Source organism: Uranotaenia lowii, chromosome 2, assembly GCF_029784155.1.
Source record: "Uranotaenia lowii strain MFRU-FL chromosome 2, ASM2978415v1, whole genome shotgun sequence".
NCBI classification, from domain to species: domain Eukaryota; kingdom Metazoa; phylum Arthropoda; class Insecta; order Diptera; family Culicidae; genus Uranotaenia; species Uranotaenia lowii.
Genome location: NC_073692.1, coordinates 208,303,734 through 208,326,587, shown reverse-complemented (window position 1 = coordinate 208,326,587; position 22,854 = coordinate 208,303,734). Strand labels below are relative to the sequence as shown.

The 22,854-nt window shown below is 36.1% G+C and overlaps 1 protein-coding gene across 2 annotated transcripts in view; it reads left to right on the top strand.

The window, feature by feature from the left end:
* The window catches only part of LOC129740991 (carnitine O-palmitoyltransferase 1, liver isoform), a 120,606-nt gene that overhangs the window by 29,461 nt on the left and 68,291 nt on the right, over positions 1-22,854 (top strand). The window contains exon 2 of one of the 2 annotated variants that reach the window (XM_055732674.1): positions 5,093-5,118. The exons of the other annotated variant lie outside the window; for it this stretch is intronic. The gene's annotated coding sequence lies outside the window, so the exon portion shown is untranslated. The remainder of the gene's footprint in view (positions 1-5,092; positions 5,119-22,854) is intronic. 2 annotated transcript variants of the gene reach the window in all.

The window sequence follows — 22,854 nt, the reverse complement described above, 5'->3', positions numbered from 1 at the left end:
CGACCAGCAGTGCAACCAGATGGCTAAAAATCAGATGATGTATTTGCAAGAATTGCCTAATGACAGAGGCAGAAAATATTTTCGCTGGCAACGGTTCGCATGCGTTGAGAGAAAAAAACTTGTGCTCTCTTGCATTCTTTCAGTATGTATGAATATGATGTCAAATATCGTCCAAATCGTATACTCTTATAGCTTTAGCCAGAAATTGAAAATATGTATGTATATTGCGTGGGTGTTAGGGCAGGCCAAGACTCGCCGTTCTAGTAACGTTTTCTCGCGTGGTTATGCGGACATCTATGATCCGAAGTTCACTTGAGCTTATTTGATCTAAGCCGTGCAGTACAGATTAACCGTCCACTTTCTACTTTATTTTCCGGATCACCTTGGGACGGAACTTCAGGGATAGCACTTCAAATCTTTAAGTCACTTTCCGGTTAAATAAAGTTGGACCTTTTTAAGGAGAAACAACGAAGATGACTTCTATACTTTATTAATCTCAAGTGAACACTGGTTGCCTATTCCGATGTAAGGTTTAAAGAAGCTGTTCTTTTAGAAAAGGCAATTACTCGCGAGAACAATCTTTTTTTACGCTTTACGGTGGGTTCGGCCGTATTCATATAAACTGATTATACCGAATCCTAACAGTGGGTAAATGCTGTTTTTGCGAGTTTCCTACGATCATTCCATAATGTATATGAGTCGTATAACAAAGTTGTTGAGAAATATATGTACCTACAAAAATGTTTGCTGGGTGCAAGCAACATTCCCGGCCGACTGGATGCAGGGTATCCTCTTGAAGGTCCCGAAAAAAGAAGACCTGACATCGAATAAGAGGCAGACCAAGAAACTCGTGGCGGCGAAGCCTAGCCGCCAAAATACGAACTGTCGACGAGACTCTTGACTGGGATCAAGAGAAGACACTGGCTCCGGATCGTCAACAGTGAAGGTCTTTTACACATTATGTAGTAAGTAGGGCGTTTGCAGCTGTGGCAATAAAACGAAAGGTTTCATTGCAAATAAGACAATGATTTCGGAACTATACCAAAAAAAAAGTGTCTCCGAAAACGAATTTTGCCGTTCATTCAATCCCACGATCATCCCGTAATGCTTTGGCCAGATTTGGCAAGCTGTCATTACAGCAAAGTCGTTCAAGAATGGTATGCAGAGCAAGAAGTCCAGTTAGTTCTGAAAAACCTTAACCCACCCAACTGCCCCCAGTTCCGCCCTATTAAGAAATACTGGGCAATCATGAAAAGGAGACTCAAGGCAAAAGGAAAGTTTGGCAAAACATCCATCAGATGAACACCAGGAGGAATAAGATAGCAAAAACGATAGACGAGGAAGGTGAAATTCGAAAATTCCTTCGAAACCGTGACGAATAATTTTATTCGTATTTTTTTTACCTTAAAGTATGAAGAAAACGCTATATTTGTTTAAAAAAAGATCTTGAATTCAATCATAAATAACTGAAAACAGGCAACTGTTTCTGTTCCAATTCTATCTGAAGCAAGCTTTACTGTCCTCGTACTTCTACAAAAAAAAACAGTCAAACTTATTTTTCAACACTTGTATGGGTCTAATTGCAACTAACCGAGACCGAGATTAACACGTTCATTTTGATTGGCCTATTTTTCTGAGCATTTCTATCAAACGTTACGATGATAACAACTGGTGAGACACATTTACAATTCATCTAAAAGTATTGCGTCGAGCTGGAGGAACAAGCCGGTTTCATCCCACCGACGACGAAGTGACAATCATATTTTTTTCCCAGTCAAGAAACCAACAAACGAAGGATTCCAAAAGGCAACGGAACCATATAACTATTCAGTCAGCGTTATCAATACATACACTGTATCAAAAAATTGTCCGTACAGCACGTACCTTGACATCCAAACAATCAAAAAGTGCACTTTTTCAGTCAATAAAAATACTACAATAATATCATTCGCTGCAGAAACTAGTCCTTTTTGTAGATCAGTATTAAAAATGTTTATGAATTAAACCTTAAAAATATTTCAAATCATTTTGTATAGAAAGTCCCAAAAACGACGTCAAAAAATTGTCCGTACATTGAGGCCTTTGTCAAATATTAGTCAAGTAAACAGTTATGTGTCAGTCTGTCAAACGCAGATAAGTGAGTTGAATCTCAGCAAAGACAATTTCCAGTGGTCTGAGCGATAAAAATGGTAAAATGAACTTTATTTAGCATAAATCAGTAGATTTCAATAGTTTGTGGATTAAATTAACAGAAAAATGTCTGCTCCTCACAAAAAAAATACCCGTGGACATCCGGGAACTGATTGTTGACCTGAAGAATGACGGTAAAAGCTTGTCCGAAATTTATTTATTCACTTGTCTTTGAATTACGCATAGAATAGTAAAATGGCCATGATCGTCGGTTCAGTATGTCCTTCAGAACTTAAAGAAGACTAACTCCCGGGAGACTCATCGTATAAGCTGATGGTTGGTTTGATCGTATTTTCGGGTCAGAGCTAAACAATTATATTTATATTCCTGTAGATGCGTAATATGACTGATAAATCTATTTATTTTTCTCCGTGAATGAATGTCAAGTTTCCGGAGCCATTTGCGCTGAAAGCACCCCACACTATTACATGGCCACCACCGTGCTTAACTGTCGGTCGCAAATTTTTCGGATCCAATTCAGTATTTGGATTACGCCATACTCTAACATGTCCGTCAGACCCAAAAATATTTAATTTGCTTTCGTCAGTGAATATGACGTTCTGCCAGAACTCTTCCGGTTCCAGGACATACTTTTGAGGGTATTCCAGCCGCGTTTTCTTATTTTTAGCAGATATAAACGGCATCTCACGACCTCGGTATTTTTTCTCATGAAATATGTTCCGTACCGTTTGAGGATTAACCTGTATGTTTTCAAAATTCTTCAAGCTGTCAGCTAGTTTTGGGGCACCGATTTTAGGATTCTGACTGTTTTCCCTGACAATGATGCAATGATGACGATCCGTAAGCTTCATTTTGCGGCCTCTTCCTTGAGTGGTCTCCAGGGAGTTAGTCTACTCAAAGTTCTAAAGGACATACTGAACCGACGATCGTGGCCGTTTTATCATACCTGCAATTTCTGACAAGCTTTTACCGTCATTCTTCAGGTCAGCAATCAGTTTCTGAATGTCAACGGGTATTTTTTTGTGAGAAGCAGACATTTTCTTGTGAATTTTTGTGGATTTAATTAACAGGAAAATGTCTGTTTCTCACTAAAAAAAATACCCGCTGACATCCGGGAACACGAAAATCTACTGATTTACGCTAGATAAAGTTCATTTTACCGTATTTATCGCTCAGACCACTGGAAATGGTCTTTGCTGAGATTCAACTCACTTATCTGCGTTTGACAGACTGACACATAACTGTTTACTTGACTAATATTTGACAAAGGCCTCAGTGTACGGACAATTTTTTGACGTCGTTTTTGGGACTTTCTATACAAAATGATTTGAAATATTTTTAAGGTTTAATTCATAAACATTTTTAATACTGATCTACAAAAAGGACTAGTTTCTGCAGCGAATGATATTATTGTAGTATTTTTATTGACTGAAAAAGTGCACTTTTTGATTATTTGGATGTCAAGGTACGTGCTGTACGGACAATTTTTTGATACAGTGTACATATGTACGTGCAAGATTTAAGTGAATCGACCTTCGTCCCAGCTCCGAAGTTCAGTTTTCTGTTCTCTCATCGCTGGCGTTGTTTTGATTCCTTGCAACAATGGGCACATGCTAAACTGTGAACGTCTTCAGCGCACATGGAGCATGGAGGGTTCCCTGGTGGGGGGATTCCGCTGTGTAGATTATGAATCCAACCAGTTTTAGATAGTCTTAATGCTAGTTAATTCCATAGTTCACCCGGCTCAGCAAGTCGTGATGATAATGAAACGGCAGACGCACAATCATTAATTTATTTTAAAAATAAATCTAATCCATGACTCCATGGAATTGACTTAAAGCTTGAGCGTCTTATCTTCTTCAACTTTTGTTTCATAAAAAACGTAGAAAGCTATATGTATCCTCAATCACTCACATGCAATCCTCACAAACAAATGACGACACTAGCGGATTGATTTGATTAATGCTTGGAAATAAGAAGGAAGAAAAAACACCAAAGAGCAAAAACATCTCGTCGCTCAAAAAACAGGTTGGCTTCAGCCGGCGGGCTTGGATTGGATTCCCGATACGGTTGGACTTTGGACCCGGCTGGTATTTGCGTCATTGAGGCGCAAAGTCGTTTGAAGCTTTCGCTACGACGATTGACCCATTGAGGCGATCAGCTAGTTGTGAGTGACGGAGAATAGAATCCGCAATTGTTCAGTTACAAGAGGAAATGTGACGATGCTTTGATTTTTTTTTATTCGAATTTAACGGTAAAATGTAATATATTTGGAACGAATTGTTTTTTACTTTCTTACTCTTATTATTTTCTCAAATTTTGTTTCAAATTATTATTGTTGTATCTTTTATCTTGTAGGTATACCTATATACATTAGGGTGGTAATGTATTAATTTTGAAAGCCGACGTTACATATTTTGTAGATTGGTCCAAAAAAACTGACCTGTGCTAAATTTCAGCTCAATCAGACTTGATTTAGGGGTGCCTTAAAGCGCCCAATGTTCCGGTATTTCGACCTTCAAAAATCACCAAAGAAAGGCCAAAGAGAATCGGAAAAATTTGAAATTTTAATGTTGATGACTCTAAAATGCATAAAACATCGAAATCTGGTGTAATCTTGAAAAATATTTTTTTGTTAAAAATCGACTTAAGGATTTTAAAATTCACCAAAGAAAATTCTGAAAATTGAAATTTTAATTTTGATGCCAAATGACTTAGGAATGCATAAAACGTCGAGATCTGGTGTTACCACAAAAAAATTGGTCAAATCAAATCTTAAAATGTCGGTTTCGTCAAAAAAAATCTTCAATTTATGGATCGATTAAGATTCCTTATCTCGGCTCGGCCATAAGGTTGCAAAATAAAATAATCAATTAAGAAATACTTATTATGAAAATAATTCGAATATTAATATTACCTTTTCTCCCATGTTTATTTACAGGAATTTGCGGATTACTGTGGTCATTGGTAAGAAAACTGGTATGGAAGCGGCCAATTTCCCGTAACATCAAGCCAACATTAAATTTTATTGATACTACTTATTACTAGCTAGTTTATTGAGAAATTGACATAAAATTACATAAAGCTGAGCATTGTTGAGTGACCATATGAGCCGGAAACTGACGCGTGGCCTTCTATAAGGGGAGGGATGAATCATTCTTCGGGATGAGCCCCGAGAAAAAAAAGTGTGGCCTTCTATATGTTGAGAGATCATTTCACTCGGGAACTATCGGTTAGATGCAAATCTAGTGAATTGCACAGAATATCAATTTGACATTCTACAAACAATAACACAGCCGCATGTGGACTCATCCCGGATCGAAGCGAATCTCACAAACGGACCGATTACTGTCAAAGTAAAGCTTGTCAGTTGAAAACCGTCAAAATTCTGTTGGATTTCCCTTCGATTTTCCGGACCCTTTCCACACTGCTATAAAAACAGTATCGACATGACAGAAATCCAACGCAGTCAGATCGAATCGGTTCGGTTTTGTTCCGATTTCCGTCAGATTGTCTTGGCCGAAACGATCAGATTTGTTATTTTTTTTATTTTTATTTTACTGGCCCCGGCCACGCCAGCCACAGCAAAGAAAAAAAAAATTGTTTTACTTTTTTCCGATTTTTCCGGCAGAAGGTGTACGTGCGCGAGTTATTTGCAAAATTCTGCCGTGGGAACCGGATATACCTGCTCCCTGCGAGATAACTTGCTAAGTGCAAACAATCTGCTGCTACTTGCTCCGAACCAAGCGAACAAGGACGGAACCAGAACTTACAAAACGCCGGACATGTATTAACTGTCACGGGGAGAAAAACTGCTAAGCTGCTCCGAAATTTCGGCAACAAGCGTGTCTCGACCGACACCTTGCCACAAAAAATTCCGAGGAGGTAAAGAAAGTAGTAAGTTCTCCCGATAAACTTGATTCCGCTGGGGCTCATCATCGAACCAGATCATTAAGAATAGGTAAACAATTCATTAGGATCTGTACGGAATGATTGTCATCCGTGTTTGTGTTATTTCTTCTTCATGACTCACAAATTTCGTGAATCTAATTGAATATATTTTCTTCCAAATCTCCCGACACATGACTGAAAATTAAAATCATCCGATGGCAAATAACAGCAACAACTTCCACAAACTCAACTCAAGGTCTCAGCTCCGAGGAAAAACTGCACGAAGTCAAGTACATAATGTCATTTGTTGACTGCATCCGGAACGTGGTCCTGCGCTCAAGGATTTTTGCACAAGATGACGATAGCCACCTGTTGTATTACGACTACCGGAAGTCGCTTGTTGTAAATTTGATGGAACTACAGGCGCGAACTGGTGTTAGTTGATGCACTGATGCTCAAGTAATGGAACATATCGATTACGAAAATAAGATTGAAATTTTTTTTTTAAAATTCTCTACGGACGGTCTGGTTGCCAATTGTTTGCTGGACAAGATCGTCGATCTCCTAGAAGGCAACTGGATATCACTAAGGAGCTAGAAGTTGGGTCTAACAAAATCGAGCATTGGGACCACCAAAACACCATAGGCAAGTCCTGGACCTGTTTGAGGAAATTCGACTGATCTGGCTTACTGTGTGTCCTATTTGGCCTATCGATCACCTATCTGGCATATCGATCATCAATGCTGCGATCGATCATCAAGTAAATCCTGCTATCCCATGGGCCCCAGAAGAAATTTCCATCGCAAGAAAAAAAAAATGAAAAATTTGTTGTTTAATTTTTTTTTTATTGGCCCCAAAAATTTATTAAAATTATCCAAAAAAATTATTTCGTTGTTTTCTAAACAATTTTAATCTGAAAAAAACTTTAAACAACAGGGTAGAAAAGCAACAAAAACAACAGGGCAAAACGTTCGGATTTTTTGACCGATTTCGATCGGAAAATCGTCAAGTTTCAGCTTAGATTTTGGTAGGAAATCTAACCGATTTCCGTCTTGAAACGACCCGGTTGTTTTGACAGCTCACTCGCAAAAACTTATCGTCGTCAGGAAAGTTGTTTCACCAGGGCACTGAATCCGTCCGAATTCGGTGGGATTTCTCGTAAGATTTCTAACCGATTCACGGGTTGAACCGACCGAAACCCAACCGATTTCGGTTCGTTTTTCCTATCCGGGATGTGGAGTCTTCATCTGTCAAACGGACAACTTGCTTAGAAGATGGCACGAGATGGAATACAATGTTTGATACAATATTGAACGGAATCCGGTGGACAACTGGATTAAATGTTTATGGTTCTTCAAAATAGGAAATAAGCATGTGGAATAAAGTGCATGAAATAAACTCAAACATCACTAATGTAATTCATTTTATTTTAACGAATGGACGATTGATGTTTCATAGAAAGTTAACTAAAACAAGAGTTTGAATCGCGTTTTTAATTCGACGACTCTGAAAAACCAATAGATTATGGGCCGGTGGATCACTGGAATATAATAACCTGTACTCCTTAACACTAGATAGCAGGCAAAGGAACTATTTCAAGCTCCAAGGTTTTGATTCAGGAACACCTTTTGGATTTTTTGCCTGGAGTGGTACAGTAACCACTCCAGGCTTGAAATCCGAAAAGGCAGCACTACAAGGTGGCAGGTAACGTCACACGACTCGGAAAAAAAACCAAATATTTACTGTTTTAATATTAGACGCAATGTACAGCAAAATTACAGGTTTATAATGCATGCTGCTCTTTGGACGTATAACTGCGGCTCTTTAACTCAATGTGTAAAAATTTTGAAAATCCTCGAAATTTTCTAGAGTAAACGGATGCAACATAAGTTCCTTCAGTTCAGATAATATTTCTCAGGATTCCAAAAGAAACCAAAAAACTACTATAAAACAAATTAACAGCATCTTGTCAGTTTGCAACCAAGTTGAGATTTAGAAATCAGTTAAAGTTCTTCATAAAAGTTGGATATAGCATTTGGAAGCCTGGAGAAATTTTTCTTCGCTGGCACGGGAAGTTTTCCGTTGAATTTGATTTTCTGATTCAATCGGATAAAAACCGAGCATTTTTTAATCGTCAAATAAAGTCCTCACTGTTAAGATTATGAAATTGAGTTTGTTTTTCTTGAATTGAATATTTTAAAAATAAATTTTCTTTACCACCGTTCTGATCAAATATGAACATCAGATGATGATTTTAATAATGCTTTGAATACTGATAACAATTGTTCTGTGCATTAAAATTTCTTTCTTAAGACATTTTGTTTTTAAATTTTTCAAATATTAGTTCCATCTCTCAATGTTCGGTTGTTGTTTCCATAAAAAAAATAAGTTCTTCGTTCTAATTTTGAACATGAGTTCAAGTGAACAAAATTTTGAAGTTTGTTTAAATATATTTTTATAAACCAAGAGCTGAGTGCTGGTCTAATTTTAGAATCTCATGTATAATTTGAATATTTTTAGGTATTTATTCGAAGGAGAAACTTTATTTGGTAAAGAAGCATTTTCTTCCATAAACTTTAATATATCATATCATATGATATAACAACTTTTACATCTTTTTTTTAATTCTAAACCTTACTCCTAATTCTGCAATTATTTTTAAATCGTCATGGCTGTTCTAAAAGTTGATTTTGATTTATTGAGTCATCATTTTTATCAGAATTTTGGTTTTGGTTGGTCTATGAAGTGATGACCAAAATAACGTCAAAAAACTAAAATTTGAGTTTAAAAAATCGATTCGTTGAAAAATGAAATACAGCGAAGCAAAGCCAAAGTTAGATGTCTATTATTATGTAAGATTTATTATTGTTATGGAAGATCCGAGATAGCTATCAAAACATTCATTGGACCCCAGCATATTTCTACATCATCGGTAGAATCTATTCTTGACGATTCCTAAAATTCAAAATAGACTGAAATACAGCAAATCTGTGAAGAATTAAAAGCATTTTAAAAATATTATTTTGACTGTTTGAAATATTTGAAATTGTTTTGTTTTGAAATATTGAAAAATTAGAATAAATTCTTGACACAACGAAAAAATAAAATTGATTAAATTACAAATCACTACAGTAGTTTTTCGATTTTATCACGGTCGAAAAAAATTTCACCGTGAATATCGCGAAACCGTGTATTTGGCGAAACTAAAAATTAAAGTGGAATAAAGTATTTTGATTATCTTTAATCAATAATTTATAGTATTTTAAGTGGTGGAAACGTTTTGTATCAATAAATTTTGATCATAAGATGTAATTATCAAAGATTACTAAACACAATAGATCGATTTCAGTTCAAATTATTCTTCTCTTTAGGAATTTTAGGATTTTTTCTTTAAATAAAACCATGTAAAATATCCATTTGATATTGAACATCCAATTAAAGTGAATTGTTTAGTATTTATGGAAATTTAACAGTCGATATCTCTTATGTCGATCTCGAAAAAGAGTTCAAAGAAAAATGCAACACATAAATTTCAAATCTCGAAATTGTTTGGCAGATAATCTTTTGTTTTTCATATGTAGAAAATCAGAAATCTTAGTCCTTTTTACACATTTTAAGGCAAAAATAGCAGAGTTTCATTTAGATCTTCCAAAATTATCCCTTCAGACAATACTAAAGACTGTCCAATCACGATTGCGCACGCCACCCTTTCAAATAAACAAACTAAACAAAGAAATCAGAGACATATATCCTTTTTCAAAAACGCTTAAATGCACCCACATCTTTACATGATTAGCATAACCGGAAAACGTTTACTTTTTAAGAGCGGTTAACCAAGCACAAATAACAACACTAGCTTTAGCGTGAAGTTTAAATACTTATGTTGATTATTACAAATGTTTTTAAAATCTAAATGACGATTTTTACACTATACAGCTAAAGCAAGCAGTTCAATGGCATTTTCATATTATTCAATGCCTATATACCATAACATAATCCATAAAAAATATCATTTACAAAGACGCTCTACGCTTTTGAAAGAAAATTAAAGTCCTGGAAATGGTTTCTGAATGATTTCTAAAAATCCTGATAAAATCGAAACAATAACCGTGATAAAATCGAGCGTGAATTTAGCGAGTATTGATAAAATCGAACAGTGATAAAATCGAAAAACTACTGTAATTGTATAAAAATTCAAAATATTTATTTGTGATTAGAATTCATAGAAGCTTTGACAGAAGGATTAATTTGAATCCATGATATATTTGAGACTCAGAGGTTTAGACATTATTTTTCAGATTTCATTAGTATGGAGAAGAAACAACTTGGAAGGGTTACGATTTTGAACAGAATTGAGAATTCAAACTTAAATTTTTGTTATCGAAAAATATAATTTTTGAAACCTTTTTTTAATTTTATCAGAAATCAAAATGAGAACTAGAGAGCTGAATCGGAATGCTTGTAATTATAAAAATTTAAAAGAAATTTTATAACCACATTTTATAGGCCACATTTCGCGAACAATAGTTAAATTTTGTCAAATTTTGAATAATTTTTTCAATCAGTAAAATGAGTATTTATGAATTAAATTTTTTTGGTTTATTTATTCTAAGGTCCGGAAAATATTTATCGATTTAAAATGATAGTTTTATGAGCATAGCAAACAAATGAACCTCAATGGATTTTAACTATTGTTCAAAACCCAAAAAATTAACGCTTTTTTGTAGAATGTGAGAAAAAATAATTATGACAAACCCTCGTATAGTTTTTTTCATATTAATTTACATCTTGTAGTGTGCATTTTTATGATATAAAATTCTCAATGCTTCTTTTTAATATTTCAACAGAACACATCGAAAGTCTTTTTTTTTATCTGGGAAAAGGTGTTAGGAAAGAATAGCAACGAAGTTTAAAATGATAAATTTTATCAGATCACAATGGTAAATCGCCAAAATTTCAACGTTACTAAGCTGTAAACGTTATGAAAATGTATTGATTCAGAAGAAAGAAAATCGCTTCCGTTTGCTAATGAAACAACAAAAATCTGTGGCGTTCTGAAAAAGGATAATAAAACTGAGTTAACATCAGGATGCAATGTATCTTAGCGATCACCTATATGTAGTGAGGATAAAATGAATTGCGGCTCTTTGAAACTTGGACATTTCCTTAATTTGCAATTTTTGGCTCTTTTGTCTCAAAAGGTTGCCGACCGCTGGTTAAGTCTAATTTAATGTAATATTCAGAATTGAATTTCAATCAACAATTGAAAATTTTTTGAAAATTCGGAACCTGTGATTAGTTTTTGAAGTTTTGGCATCAGTTCTTAGTCCAGATTTTTTCATTTAAATAAACTTACTCAATCATATAAATTTTAAATTTTGAGTATAAGATAGAATACCTCGTTTTTTTCTGGACCCTCAGGGGAGGAACCCACCTCGTTCATAGTTACGGCTATGAAAACAACCATTACCGAGAATCAATAATGTATTGATCTCTGGCCCTTTTCGTTTGTTTCGATCACATACACTGGGTACATTGATTTTTTACTTTCAAGTAAAGCTGTAAGAGCATCTGTATCCGTAATCTATTCTTGGGTCTTATTAATACAACAATTGAACCAACGAAATCCAATCCAGTGAAAAAACGGGCAACCCCACTCGTGTTTCATTAATTGTCAAACGGTTTAAAACTGCGTTTAATTGGATCCAAATTTCATCAATTTTGGAGCCATCCTTATACCAGTTCTAAAAAAGTGTGTGATGAAACTGCTATAATGGAATACGGATGCGGTTGCTTGGGTCGGAATTTGGATCTAAACTGGCTGTTTAGACCACGGATACAGGTGCTCTAATGGTCCCTCTTCAATCAAGGGCTAATTTCCATTGTAGAGTACACCTAGGTTTTTTTACGCGGTTTTTTTTTACACGGTTTTTTTTTACACGGCTTTTTTTACACGGTTTTCGGGAATTAACACGGTTTTTTTTTACACGGTTTTCGCGAATTAACACGGTTTTTGAGAGAAAATATTCTAAGTCCTTTTCAAAGGAAAACACTTAGAATCTTTTTGAAGTTGGGAAAATCTTAGCTCTGAGACTAAGAACGTGAAACATGAGACCCCTGAGACCTGAGACAAGAGACTTGAGACCTGAGACCTGAGACCTGAGACCTGAGACCTGAGACCTGAGACCTGAGACATTAGACCTGAGACTTGAGACCTGAAATATGAGACCTGAGATCTCAGACACGAGACATAAGACATTAGACCTGAGACATGAGACCTGAGACCTGAGGCTTGAGACATCAGACCTGAGACATGAGACCTGAAATATGAGACCTGAAATATGAGACCTGAGACCTCAGACACGAGACACGAGACACGAGACATGAGACTTTAGACCTGAGATATGAGACTTTAGACCTGAGACATGAGACATGAGACATGAAACCTGAGACCTGAGACCTGAGACATGAGACATTAGACCTGAGACCTGAGACCTGAGACTTGAGACCTGAGACCTGAGACCTGAGACATGAGACCTGAGACATGAGACCTGAGACATGAGACATTAGACATTAGACTTGAGACATGAGACATTAGACCTGAGATATTAGACATGAGACATGAAACCTGAGACCTGAGACCTGAGACATGAGACATTAGACCTGAGACCTGAGACCTGAGACTTGAGACCTGAGACCTGAGACATGAGACCTGAGACATGAGACCTGAGACATGAGACCTGAGACATGAGACCTGAGACATGAGACATTAGACATTAGACTTGAGACATGAGACATTAGACCTGAGACATTAGACATGAGACATTAGACCTGAGACATGAGACATGAGACATGAGACATGAGACATGAGACATGAGACATGAGACATGAGACATGAGACATGAGACATGAGACATGAGACATGAGACATGAGACATGAGACATGAGACATGAGACATGAGACATGAGACCTGAGACATTAGACATGAGACATGAGACATGAGACATGAGACCTGAGACCTGAGACCTGAGACTTGAGACCTGAGACATGAGACAAGAGACATGAGACATGAGCCATTAGACATTAGAAATTAGACATTAGACATGAGACATGATACATGAGACATTGGACATGAGACTTGAGACTTGAAACTTGAGACTTGAGACCTGAGACATTAGACATTAGACATTAGACATTAGACATTAGACATTAGACATGAGACATTAGACATTAGATATTAAACATGAGACATGAGACATAAGACCTGAGACATTAGACATGAGACTTGAGACTTGAGACATGAGACATTAGACATTAGACATGAGACATGAGGCATGGGTCTCAGGTCTCAAGTCTCCGGTCTCAGGTCTAATGTATCAGGTCTCATGTCTCATGTCTCATGTCTCATGTCTCATGTCTCATGTCTCATGTCTCATGTCTCATGTCTCATGTTTCATGTCTCAAGTCTCAGGTCTAATGTCTCATGTCTAATGTCTCATGTCTCAGGTCTAATGTCTCAGGTCTAATGTCTCAGGTCTCATGTCTCTGGTCTCAGGTCTCATGTCTCATGTCTAATGTCTCAGGTCTCATGTCTCATGTCTCTGGTCTCATGTCCCATGTCTCATGTCTAATGTCTCATGTCTCATGTCTCAGGTCTCAGGTCTAATGTCTCATGTCTCAAGTCTAATGTCTAATGTCTCATGTCTCATGTCTCAGGTCTCAAGTCTCAGGTCTTATGTCTCATGTCTAATGTCTCAGGTCTCATGTCTCATGTCTCAGGTCTCAGGTCTCAGGTCTCAGGTCTAATGTCTCATGTCTCAGGTCTAATGTCTAATGTCTCATGTCTCATGTCTCATGTCTCATGTCTCATGTCTCATGTCTCATGTCTCAGGTCTCATGTCTCATGTCTAATGTCTAATGTCTCATGTCTCAGGTCGCAGGTCTTATGTCTCAGGTCTCATGTCTCAGGTCTCAGGTCTCAGGTCTCAGGTCTCAGGTCTCATGTCTCATATCTAATGTCTCATGTCTCATGTCTCATGTCTCATGTCTCATGTCTCATGTCTCATGTCTCATGTCTCATGTCTCATGTCTCATGTCTCATGTCTCATGTCTCATGTCTCATGTCTCATGTCTCATGTCTCATGTCTCATGTCTCATGTCTCATGTCTCATGTCTCATGTCTCATGTCTCATGTCTAATGTCTCATGTTCCAAGTCTCAAGTCTCATGTCTAATGTTTTAGGTCTAATGTCTCATGTCTCATGTTTCATGTTTAATGTCTAATGTCTAATCTCTAATGTCTAATATCTAATGTCTCAGGTCTCAAGTCTCAAGTCTCATGTCCAATGTCTCATGTCCAATGTCTCATGTCTCATGTCTCATGTCTCATGTCTAATGTCTAATGTCTAATGGCTCATGTCTCATGTCTCTTGCCTCATGTCTCAGGTCTCAGGTCTCAAGTCTCAAGTTTCGAGTCTCATATCTCATGTCTCAAGTCTCATGTCTCATGTGTAATGTCTAATGTACAATGTCTCATGTCTAATGTCTAATGTCTAATGTCTAATGTCTTATGTCTCATGGCTCATGTCTAATGTCTCATGTCTCATGCCTCATGTCTCAGGTCTCATGTCTCAGGTCTCAGGTCTCATGTCTAATGTCTAAGGTCTCATGTTTTGTGTCTCAGGTCTCAGGTCTAATGTCTTATGTCTCAGGTCTCATGTCTCAGGTCTCAGGTCTCAGGTCTCAGGTCTCAGGTCTCAGGTCTCAGGTCTCAGGTCTCAGGTCTCAGGTCTCAAGTCTCAGGTTTTAGGTCTCAGGTCTCAGGTCTCAGGTCTCAGGTCTCAATTGTCAGGTCTCAAGTCTAAGGTACCAGTTCGCAAGTCTCAGATCTCAGGTCTCATGTCTTAAGTATAAAGTCTCAAGTTTCTGGTCTCAAATCTCATGTCTCAGGTGTCATGTCTAAGGTCTAAAGTGTCTAGTTACATGTCTCATTGTTTCAAGTTTCAAAGCTGCATAAATTTTAAGTTCTTTTTTTACACGGTTTTCGGGAATTAGCACGGTTTTTTTTTACACGGTTTTCGGGAATTAACACGGTTTTTTTTTACACGGTTTTTTTTTACGCGGTACGTATATCAGTGTAAAAAAAGACCTAGGTGTATTCTTATTTAATTTTTGGCATTTCGGCGAGTTGTGAAAATTCAAGGTAGAATATTTAGAAAGAACATGAAAGTATTATAGGTGGAAAGATCAAAGCTAGAGCGCTTTGGGTAGAAGAAATTGAATAGTTGGTGAAAAATGTGAGCAGGGCTTTTGTTGTGTGAACAGCTTTTGAACTACTTGCGTGATTCTTTGCCGCGCGCCGTTTCAATGTTGATAGGAAGCGATGAAGAAACCCATCGCATTCCTACCCACATTGAAACACGGACGGGTCGAACACATGTGAGATTGTGTCCGACCGGGCAAAAAATCACCCAAGCAGCGCTCACATGTGCTGTTCTATTGCTAAGCCAATTCTATCGATGCGTGCTACTTTTTCAGGTACATCGGATGGTTGCTACTTTTGTTTTTCGCATATTATCCATCCGATGCCTTACTTTTTTGCCAAATGCATCGTGGTGAATTGTGTTGTAATTTTTGTTATCCCATTTCCCCCCTTCTTTAGCCAAGTGATTCTGTTATCTTATTTTAATCGCCGCTGGGATATATTCTTATTTAATTTTTGGCATTTCGGCGAGTTGTGAAAATTCAAGGTAGAATATTTAGAAAGAACATGAAAGTATTATAGGTGGAAAGATCAAAGCTAGAGCGCTTTGGGTAGAAGAAATTGAATAGTTGGTGAAAAATGTGAGCAGGGCTAAAGAAGGGGGGAAATGGGATAACAAAAATTACAACACAATTCACCACGATGCATTTGGCAAAAAAGTAAGGCATCGGATGGATAATATGCGAAAAACAAAAGTAGCAACCATCCGATGTACCTGAAAAAGTAGCACGCATCGATAGAATTGGCTTAGCAATAGAACAGCACATGTGAGCGCTGCTTGGGTGATTTTTTGCCCGGTCGGACACAATCTCACATGTGTTCGACCCGTCCGTGTTTCAATGTGGGTAGGAATGCGATGGGTTTCTTCATCGCTTCCTATCAACATTGAAACGGCGCGCGGCAAAGAATCACGCAAGTAGTTCAAAAGCTGTTCACACAACAAAAGCCCTGCTCACATTTTTCACCAACTATTCAATTTCTTCTACCCAAAGCGCTCTAGCTTTGATCTTTCCACCTATAATACTTTCATGTTCTTTCTAAATATTCTACCTTGAATTTTCACAACTCGCCGAAATGCCAAAAATTAAATAAGAATATATCCCAGCGGCGATTAAAATAAGATAACAATTCCATTGTAGAGGTTTAATCCGAATTGCAAAAGCGCAGCAATGATCAACGTTTGCAACTGACTATTGAATCATCCTGCAGAATGCATATTGGTTAATTATATTGGACACAAAAGTGTAATGTAATGTCAAACCACAGACTAAAAATATTCATTACATGCAGAAATGCTTGATAAAGACCGATGTCTCCTCCAATCTTTCTCTAGAAGATTTCGGAAATCTTCTAATCTGAACTTCTTTTAATGAACTAGAGTTTTACTCGTCAACAACAGCACAGCAGTATCAATAACATCTGAAATACAAAAATTTTAATCTATATATATAAAACAGGGAGAGAGAGAGAGAGACCATACAGAAATGTGCGAACACGCAAAACTCTTCACTGGATCATCCGATTTGCATGCGATTTTTTTTGTTGTGTTCGTCTTCACGCGAAAAATAACACAACGGAGAGATAATTTCGAAAATGTTTTTGTGGAATTTGAAAATCAATTTTTAGTTTTTATTCGTATCAAATAAATGTCATGGCACCCAATTTCCATTTTTTTTTATTCGAATCACCCAGAGTAGGAAGGCGCCAAAAGCAATCAAGGCTTACTGATGTATAGGAAGGATAGGAAGTTTGGCGCCCCTTTTCATTGCAAGTGTACTTTTCACGTGGCACCAGTAAAATGGATACTTGGATGTAATTGTTCACCTTCCGTATGGGGTGAAAAAAAAAAGAACGCAATAAGCCGGCATGGAGTATACATACCTATTTTCGAAAATTGTCATTTTTGCTTCAGCATCAAGGCAACTTTAACATTTTTTAAGCTAATTTACCCAAAGCTAGCCGGATTGCCCGGTTTTACCCGGACTTGACCGGGTAAGTGTTGTAATTCATAATTTAATCCAACACTCAGTATCAGAAATCAAGAACAGATAATTGGTTCAATAACATCTTCAAATACAAGAAGCTTGGAAAATAAAAATTTTAGTCTCGACGAAAATATCATTCAAGATCCAAAACAGAGATAATGAAAACTGAATTAGATTTGCAAAGACTTTTTTGAATTTCATTTCTGATTTTGAATTCAAGTTCTCAAAGTAAAAAAAGATTTCATCACCGTTCGATTTGAAATTGCTGTGAATAAAAATTCCATGTACATTAGACTGAGTCGATTTGGGGTCATTTTGGAATTTCTCAAACCCTGTGGTCTTAAAAGCTTCGTATTGGTCCAAAATTCATCCATGATTTTTTGCAAAATTTTTAAATAACGTTTACATGAGTAAATTTGAACTTTTGGGTTTGTATGGGAAAATTGAATATTTTGTACTGAAAAATCAACATCACTTTTGTTTCGTCTGTGGAACCGAGCCAGCTTATGGTTTTAATGCCAATTTATAAAACTCCTGATGGAAATTTTCCGCTGAACAACTTCGTCGAAGATCGTATCTTCATATCTTATTAGGAAAAAAAGTTATTAGCAGTTTAACAGGGGTTTGTTTATTCCGCATTGATTAACAATAAATTCAATTGACATCACTGCTTGAGCCTCGTGAAGTGTTCCATGGAAAGTAGTCACGCAATACCTCGCTAGGCACTCTGCAGGGATGTTAATTAAATTTATTGTTTATCAGTGCGAAAAGACATACCCCTGTTAAACTGCTAATAACTTTTTTTCCTAATAAGATACGAAGTTACGGTCTTCGACAAAGTTTTTCAGCGGAAAATTTCCTTTAGGAATTTTATAAATTAACACAAAAACCATCAGCTGGCCCGGATCCACAGAAGAAACAAAAGTGATGTTGATTTTTCAGTACAAAATATTCAATTTTCCCATACAAACCTAAAAGTTCAAATTTACTCATGTAAACGTTACTTAAAAATTTTGCAAAAAATCATGGATGAGTTTTAGACCAATACAAAGCTTTTTAGGCCCCAGGGTTTAAGAAATTCCAAAATGACCCCAAATCGACTCAGTCTAATGTACATACACATATATTGAATGTTCTAATTTTCTTTGTTCAGTGCTTAAGCATCCATTTCTCGATAAATATGATAAAATTAAAGTCGATATAAAAAAGATGATTTTAAAAATTAAGAGGAGATTATCTAAAACAGAGAACATATCAAATGCATGATAGATAACGAAAAACAGAATGGTATATGAAAATTTGTTGATATTTATATATTTGCAGCATAAAAAAAATTGCAAAATTTCATACCATGAAAAGTGTTGTGCCATTTCTACAAATTTGATACCTATACGATAAAGAAAATTTCAAACACGGTTTTGGCGAAAAAGGAAAGACAGTTGATCAAAACTGCTTAAAATGACGACACATTTCAATAAAACACTTTTTGACACTTATCTTGGGGTTAATAGAAATTGAACATATCGGTGTCAAGGATCCTCTGTAAATAAAAAAAAAATAAAACGGAAGAAAATAGATTTTTAACTTTATCCCAAAAGATATTCGCTTTCCAGTTTTGTTGGAAGTCAATCTTCTTCGAAAATTTTTGCACCTGGAGGTAGGCACTACCATAATATGACAGAAGTATTACGAAAATAGTCAAAAAACTGTGTCGATTCACTCCGTTTGAAGGTAACAATCCAGTTTCATGAGCGTAAATAATTATTTACATATTTTCTGCTTATTTACATGTTCATTATTTTTGCGAAATTCAAAGGCTTAACGAAGTTTGCCGGGTCAGCTAGTTAGTTTATAGAAGAGAATAACGTAATCTCTTTACAAATGATAAATTGATTGTTTACGTTTTAGTGAGAAACGCCAAATTGTCATAGCTGACCATGATCCATTATAGAATTGTAATTGTTTGGTAGGCAATGTCGCCGCTAGATGGCAATGTAATCGTTTTGCGAAAAATCAATCGATTTTTTCTTCTAAGTGTCCTGTCTGTTTGTCTGTGGTCAAATTATCAGCTTTTTTATCAAATGCTGAGAAAGGGATCAATGTCAAACAAGTTTAAATACGAATACTGGTAGTCAAATTTTTTCCAAAAAAACTCCTTTAATTTCAACAAATTTGAAAGTTTTTGTCCTCGCGAGATACACATGCCAACCACTTTCCCATTTTTCTGAAAAAAAAAATGATAATAAAAATCAGTTTTCATTCTTATAAATATCCAGCAAAATCTATCCATCAGCCATCCGGTGCCTAGGTCAGTACCACTGGCCAGAGCGCGAGTCATGTCCGGTCTCGGCTGCCAACCGCTTCCGATAGCATAAAACCTCACCGGATCGATACTCATTAATTGGTCACCACAAATCCGTGTACGCCGGGCCCGGCTCCTCGCTTGATGGTCTTGACATTGTTATTTTCTTTAACCATTAGCAACTACCCAGTAGCACACCAAGAACAGACAGAGGTTTCTGATTTCACGGTTAAGTGCATCACTCAAGGCTTGCCCCACCAGCGAAGTCGCGCGCGGTCTAATGATACCGACTCATAAGTGTGGCAGTGGTTTCAACCGATTACCTACATTCAATCGGTGTGCCGGCACCTGCACTTGAATGGATATGCACCACAGCGACCAGCGACTTAGACTTAGATTGAAACTGAATAAACGCAATTTACCTAGCTATTTAGGAGGACTCGGTGTTCCTTTTACAGTCACAAAGAGATTGTCGCAGAGCCAAAAGTTGTTTACACTTTTGCGGCTACGCAACTAACGACAAACAAGAGCTCAAAGTTTTGCGCTCATGGTGTTCTATCTCTAATCAAAACAAGCTGAAGGAAAAAGCGTTATTGCGTTATACCTACATGCAGAAATATCACGTACACAAATTCTGTGGAACTAGTTTGTCGATATAATTTTCGACAAACGTAAGCATCATCAGTCATACTGTATTTAGTGCTCAGGGGTAACGCTTCAATTATAGACTGTTCCGAAATGTATAAATACACTGTCTCTCTTAAATAAAAAAAAATATTTTTTTAAACACTTTATTCTGAAACATACTTAAAAAAATTGTTTTCTTTCGGGGTAGGTTAAGCGAGTTCTCTTACTTTTCTCATAACACTACGCATCAGCTTCTGCAAAGTGCTTTCTCCGACTATCTTTACTACTTTAGGCCAAATCTTTCTTGGATTTTTCAACACTGTCCGCTGGTTATATATATTTTCTCAATTTTACCTTCGTCAAAGACCGAAAAGTTTTGATTGGATGAATCTCTTCTCTGGACAGTTTGACGGGTTCAAGTCTTTCAGTAAACATGTGACCTTTAGACAAAAAATGTAATTCTACTAATTTAAGAAAATTTTATTGAAAAGAATATAGCTCTTTCTGACATCACAAAAGGGTTTTCATTTTTTTTATATTAAATCTTTTAATTTACTCAACAATTTTGTTGGAGACAATAAAACGTTCTGCTTTCAAAAATATCTTAGATCCATTTTGGTTCTATTTGATGAGAGCTGATATAACGAAAATAACTGCATATAATATATGCATATTATGCATTTAGCACTCCTCCACTAGCTGATTTTGAATGATAATCAGCTCTTAAATTTTTGCACCTCGGGAAATGTGAACTTCGTTGCTTTATATATCAAAAATTTTTCTTTCATTTCGTGATTTTTTAATTATTCCTCAAAATCGTTTTACAAATTGGGAATAACGTGTCCTTCAAGGCAAGTCTGTTGTCTCCTGAGCCGATGTCCGCGAGTTCGAGCCCAAGAGTAAACATCGAACACAGTTGTACCGGATAGTTTCTCAATAACGATCCGCCAACTGTAACGTTGATAAAGTCGCGAATGCCATAAAGATGGTAAAACGACTATAATCGAAACAAAAAAAAAAGTGTCCTTCAAGGAATCAAAAACAGTTTATTCTTTTATTCTTACATTCGTTGTTGCAAATTTGTTTTTTTTTTTCGAAACGAAGGGTTGTAATTTTATTTCATTCGATTCAGATTAACTTACAGAGTGTTCAATAAGTCCAAATACACTTTTTAACCAAATGGTGTGGTAGAGCCGTAGGGAGAAGTAAGCGATGATTTTTAAACATCGCACGTGTTTTTTTCTGCTCCAATAGAAATAAATGAAAAATTAAAGTTTGAAAAGTGAATTACACGTGAAATTGTGCGTTTATGTTAATAATGAGTTAAATAGAAAAGAGTTTAAGTGGCTGCAAATTGTGGTGCAATCATGAAGAATTAAAAGTGAAATCTTTTGACTCTGTGTATTCAGTTGGAGGATCTGGTACGTCTTCCGGAGCAATCTAGGGAAGTTCAATTTGAAGATGAGCGCTGAACTACAGTGAAGCTTCAGATCCAATTTAATGATAAGGTTTTTGATTACTCATACGTTTTTATGTCCTAAACTTCATTTTTTTGTTAAAAAACATTAAAACATTTGAAAATTTGACAGTTGGACATTTTTCAAACAACTCGTGAAATATTCCGCCTCAAATATTATGGAAACTTGTGTGCAAGTTTAAATATAAAGATATTCAGGAGTGTCTCAGAAAACGCCTTGATCTCTGTTTCAGAAGCTTTTCTTTGGAACAGTTTTTCTGTAGATAATTTTTTAAGGTAATATTTTTACATTCATTAGTTCCAGTTCATCATTTGCAGAGAGGTTCCGAAGTAAGATCACTACCAAATTCTTTTAAAAGAGTAAAATATTTTAAAGAACCTTTCGAGCTCTTAATAGACCTCGCAGGGCTGGTAGCGAGTCACTTTTTAGTGACTTGGTCACTTTTTTTGGGCCAGTCACTAAAAAGTCACTTTTTCATCATTTGGTCACTAAAGTCACTATTTTCCGAAAAATGGTCACTTTTATCACCAAAAGTCACTTTTTTCACCGATAATAAACCAATGAAAGAGTAATTTGAATTGCGCGTGTCAATATTGATGGTAGTAACGGTAAATTACTTGATCAGTCAGTCAGAAATTTTTTTCGCCTCCGGCGGAATTTCAGCTAGAATCTCCCTTGGCTTGAGACATTTCGACCAACGACATTATTTGACGTTCATGAATTGAAACTAACTTTGATTGTAGATTATAAGTTTTAGTTCAATTAACCTATTGGAACTCAAAACTTGATATACAAAAACCCTATCTCGTCTTTAGAATAGGTTTTTATTAAGAAGTGTAACTAAGATTGAGATTGAAAGGAACCATTTTTTTTTATTAAAAAAAATCTTTTATGTCATAACAAATGTTATGATGATATGAAATATTCTTAAAAAAACAATTTCAGACTCAATTTTATTTCGTGTTTTTTGTTCTTCTATATACTTAAAAAAAGGGTTGTAAAAATTCACACAAGGCCACAAAAATTACATTTTTTTTATGAATTTAAATGAATTTTAATGAATTTAAACGGTAATTTCAACTAATTTGGGTTCCCCGAATCTAAATATGTATGCAATATTTCTATCAGCTTTTATATTTATTATTATTTATTTCGTCT